The sequence below is a fragment of the Hyaena hyaena genome, unplaced genomic scaffold, assembly GCF_003009895.1.
Source record: "Hyaena hyaena isolate Hyena2069 unplaced genomic scaffold, ASM300989v1 scaffold_543, whole genome shotgun sequence".
Lineage (NCBI taxonomy): Eukaryota > Metazoa > Chordata > Mammalia > Carnivora > Hyaenidae > Hyaena > Hyaena hyaena.
In genome coordinates this window covers 998737-1004101 of record NW_024081173.1, presented here as the reverse complement: position 1 = coordinate 1004101, position 5365 = coordinate 998737, and positions in this window count along the sequence as shown.

Here is a 5365-nt window from a genome sequence, read left to right as displayed (position 1 = left end):
CATAGTGAATTGTCTTTTATTCTGAGATTTTGTGCTTCCTCTCATTTGGAGGAATTAAAATTAAACTGATGAAGGATGATAAATGATAGTTTTATTTCGTTTTCATGTTCTGATTGGTCACGTACAAACCTGGTGACTTATCCTGCTGTCTGTGTTTTTAATGTAGTTCTTCTGGAGCTCTGAAGGCAAAAAGGGCTAGCTATAATGAATCTACCAAGTATCTATTAATGGAATGAAAGAAGGGGAGTAGCAAAAGCAACGGTAATTGCAACAAATATTCATAAAGTGGCATTATCATGATAGGCCTTTTGTATTTGTTGGCTCATTGTATGCTCACAACAACCTAAGGGAGGTATAAATAAATACTATCCTCATTTTAGATGAGAGAACTGAGCCTCAAAAGATAGTCACCTCCAAAGGTCACATTGCTCGTAAATCATTGACTAGAGCATGGGCCCAAGAGTCTGACCCGAGAACATTTCACACCATGGTGTCTACCTACCCTTTGGAAGACTTACGTCAGCCTTCCAAGGATTGAATGAAATTTTTCTGGCGCAAAAATTATCTTGGAAGCACAGATTCAGTGAATATTCCCAACAGAAAATAATGACGCAATTGTAGGGGGCTGGGAGCATATACACTGATGCCAATTGTATTGTACGTGGGAATCCTCCTCCTTTCCCGTGTGAGTCTTCTGATTCTTCTTCTGTTGCTGATATTCCCCAATGTCCATGACTCTCACACATCTCCCAGTTGTAATCCATTTTAGCCTTTTCCAGCCCAGCCATACTTAGAACTTCTTTGATGTCTTTTTGGCCGGTGTAACTGGATAAGTCTCCCTGTTGGTATAGAATGCATTAATTTTGTTTTGTAGTTCTTTCCCAGCCTTTAAGGTGGCTAACAGTTTGTGTTAGAGGAGTAGAGAGGAATTTTGATTTCTGGGTTTTTATTATGATTTTGAATAATGGCAAAATACGCAAGTTTTCTTAGCATCGGTGAGTATCTTATAATTCCATTGCAAGGTTTATTTAATGGCTCCTATGGATCAGAGTTTCCAATAGATTTTTCTCCCAAGTTTTGTTGACTGGCATTGTGAAATTTTTAAGAAATGTGTCTCTACATTTTCAAAATCTCACATAGACTTTCTATCATCATCGGAAACAAGGGACTTAGCTTTGATTTGCAAAATTGGTTCTACAAGGTAGCATGTTGTTATTCTATTTAGAGGACTTGAAAGCAGATTCAACAATTCAATTATATTTAATTTGTAATTAACTCCCTCCCAAGCAGCTAATGGTGCATAACTGGGACACTAGTGCTCTGGGAGGGCAAAGAGTAGAGCAAGATGGCTTCTTTCAGAGAAAGCTTATCTTAGATAGGGTCCCTGTGCTTCCAGTAGTACTGCTTGGGCGGACTGGGGGCTCCCAAACAACTTCCCCCTGATTCATAAAAGTGAGCTCTCAGCAGCTGAGACAGTGATATTTAACCCTGCTACTTGGGATAGTGATGACTCGTTTAGGGCTAGGCATATAACTGTGTTTTGCCAGTTAGATTCTCTCTCTTAAGAATTTGGAATTCTTTCTCTTGTTTTTCAGTAGGCTTGCTAGACTTGGTCTGCTTTTCTTGCCACCAACTTACCCAATAGGGAAATCAAACTAATTCTTTATCACATCTGTTAATGCAGTGATAAGTGTTGCATCCACTTGGTAGAAATACAGTTGTTTGTGTGTGAGTATGTATGTTTGTGTGTGCGTTTGATTGAATGATTTTGTATTTTACCAGATGCTATAGAGCATTATTATTTTCATCATCATTATCATCATGAGCATCATGATTGTCATCTTAATAGCTCATGTTTATAGAGAACTTTCTATGACCAAACCACTGTATTCAGCACTTTGCATACAAAATAACATTCATTATATAATTACAACAATACTATCAAATTGATACTATCATCATCCCCATTTTATAGTTAGGGAAGATGAGGCTGAGATCGTTGCTTAAAGTCATGCATCTGGAAAGTGACATAGCAATGATTTGAGTCCTGGTTTGTCACATTCCAAAGAGAGATGATAGTCTTAAGCTCTGCATTGTAAGATAGAGACATAGTTCTGGTCCAAAGATATTACATTCCTTGTTGATTGTTTTATTTATTTTGAATGTGGAAATGAAATGGTAATAGCATTGTACTTTTTGGAAATTTAATACTTTATTTTTGTTGGCTTCATTTTATTACCCCTTCTTTTATGTTGGTTAGATTGTTTAAGGAGGGCAGGGGCCAGGCAAGCAGGGCACAAAATTAGATAAATTGTCCCAAGAAGGCCTCTGTGAGAAGATGACATTGAAACTGAAACGGAATGATAAAGTGAGACAGCTATGCAAAGATCAGGGACAGGGTGTTCCAGGGAGAGGGAAAAATAAATGTGAGAACGCTGATTTAGGAATGAACTTGGTGAGGTTAGAGGGACATAAAGTAGATACATGAGGCTGGAGAGGAGTGAGTAATGAATGAATGGTAAGACACGATGGAGGGAGAGGCTGCCGCTGGAGCAGTTAGGGTCTTATAGGCCATAGCAGGGAATATGGGTTTTATTATAAACACAGTGGGTTGGGCATTCATAAATTTAGGGGAGAAGAAAATTATGATTTCGTTTAGATTATAAAAGATTAGTTTTTGCTCTGGTAATGATAGAGTAGCCAACAACTCTCCCACAGAAGAGTTAGAAAAACAGAATAAGGAGAAAATACTTATTTGAAGACATTGAAGAGGTACCAAGGCAGTTAGGACTTGAGTGTCCAGAATCCTGGAGAGAGAAAGTGCACTGAAGGGACTTCAGTATTTTTACTCTTTTTCTGTATGAAGCATTTGTGGAGTTGTAAATGATAAAATTCTATAAAGGTAAAAAGCCCAGTAGAAAACAGTGGCTAAAACGTAGGGAAATTGAATAGAGATTTTTGCAGTCCTAAGGATGCAAAAATCCTAAACAAAATAATAACAGACCAAGCAGTATATACAAAAGAGACTATGTCATGAGCAAGTTGTAGGAATGGGGGCTTGAATAACTTAAAAAAATAATAAGATAATGTAATAAAGAAAAATCATATGATCATCTTAGTAGATGTAGAAAAGCATTTGATAAAATTAACACTTAATCCCTATGAAAATGGATAGCAAACTAGGAATATAACTTAACATCTTTAATAAGTAATGTCTACAAATAAGATGAACCCAAAGAAAGCCACACTAAGACACATTATAATTAAAATGTCAAAAATTAAAAGTAAGAATTTTAAAAGTGGTAAGAAGAAAACAACTTGTTACATGCAAAGTAACCTCCATATGGCTATCAATAGATTTTTCAGTAGAAACTTTGCAGGTTAGGGCTCCTGGGTGGCTCAGCCAGTTAAGGGTCTGACGTCAGCTCAGGTCATGGCCTCATGGCTCGTGAGTTCGAGCCCCACATTGGGTTCTGTGCTGATAGCTCAGAGCTGATAGCTCAGATTCTGTGTCTCCCCCTTACCCTCTACCCCTTTCCAGCTTATGTTCCGTCTCTTTCTATCCAAAATAAATAAACATTTAAAAAAATTAGAAACTTTTTGGGCTAAAAGGGAGTGGCACAATATATTGAAACTGCTGGCAGAAAAAAATTTCCAGGCAAAAATTCTCTACCCAGCAAAATTATCATTCACAATTAAAGGAGAGAGAGAGTTTTCCAGAGAATGCAGGAGTTTATCACCACTAAAATAGCTTTACAAGAAATATTGAAGGGACTTCTTTAAGCTGAAAAGAAAAGGCACTAATTTGAATAAGAAACATATGAAAGTATAAATATCACTGGCAAGGGTAAAGATATAGTGAAAGTAGTGGATTAATTACTTACAAAACTTGTATGGTTAAAAGTAAATGTGGAGGGGTGCCTGTGTGACTCAGTCGGTTAAGCGCCCAATTTCAGCTCAGGTCATGATCTCACGGTTCGTAGTTCGAGCCCCACATTGGGCTCTGTGTTGACAGCTCGGAGCCTGGAGCCTGCTTCAGATTCTGTGTCTCCCTCTTTCTCTGCCCCTCCCCTCTCATGCTCTGTGTCTGTGTCTCAAAAATGAATAAACCTTAAAAAAAAAGTAAAAGTGGAAAAAGAACCATAACTATAATAATTGGTAAAGAGATACACAAGATGAAAAGATATAAAATGTGGTAACAAAAACATAAGGCATGGTGGAGGAAGAAATAAAAATGTTGAGCATTAGAATATGTTCAAATGAGTTGTTATCAACTTAACATAGACTTTTATAAATATAACTTGTTATGGGGTGCCTGGGTGGCTTAGTCAATTAAGTGACAGACTCTTGATTTTGGCTTAGGTCATGATTTCATGGTTTATGGGTTTGAGCCCTGCTTTGGGCTCTGTGCTGACAGCGTGGAGTCAGCTTGAGAATCTCTCTCTCCCTCTCTTTCTGCCTTTCCCCTGTGCATGCATGTGCTCTTTCTCTCTTAAAATAAATAAATAAACATTAAAAAATAAATATAAGCTGTTATATATAATCCTAATGGAAACGGCAAAGCATAAGACTATAGTAGATATTTAAAAGATGATAAGAAAGGAATCTAAGCATATTGCTTATAAAAGTCATCAAACCACAAAGGAAGAAAGCAAGAGAAGAAGGAAGGAATAAAGGAAATACAAAACCCCTAGAAAATAATTAACAAGATGGCAATAAGTACTTGCCTGTCAAGAGTTACCTTGAATGAAGGGCACAGAATAGGTGAATTGATTAAAACAAGAAACCAACAAGATCCATATATGTGTTGCCTATAAGAGACTCGTTTGAAAGGTAATGACATACACAGTCTGAAAGTGAATGGATGGAAAAAGATATTCCATGCAGATGGAAACTCAAAGAAAACTGAGGTAGCTATTGTGTCAGACACAATAGACTTGAAAAAAAAGACAAAAAAAGGACAAAATGATAAAAGGGTCAACCCAACAAGAGTATATAACATTTATAAATATTTATACACCCAACGTAAAAGCACCTTAATATTCAAAGTCAATATTAACAATCCTTAAGGGAGAAACAGACAGCAATACAATAATTGTAGAGGACTTTAACACCCCACTTACACCAATGGATAGATCATCCAGACCAAAAGCTAATACAGAAACATTGGCTTTGAATGACAGATTAGACCATATGGAATTAATAGATATATACAGAATATTCCATCCCCAAACAGTAGAATATACATTCTTTTCAAATGCACATGAAACATTCTTCAGGATAGATTACACGTTGGGTCACAAAACAAGTCTCAATTTAAGATGATTGAAATCATATCAAGCATTTTTTTGTGTGTATGGTGACA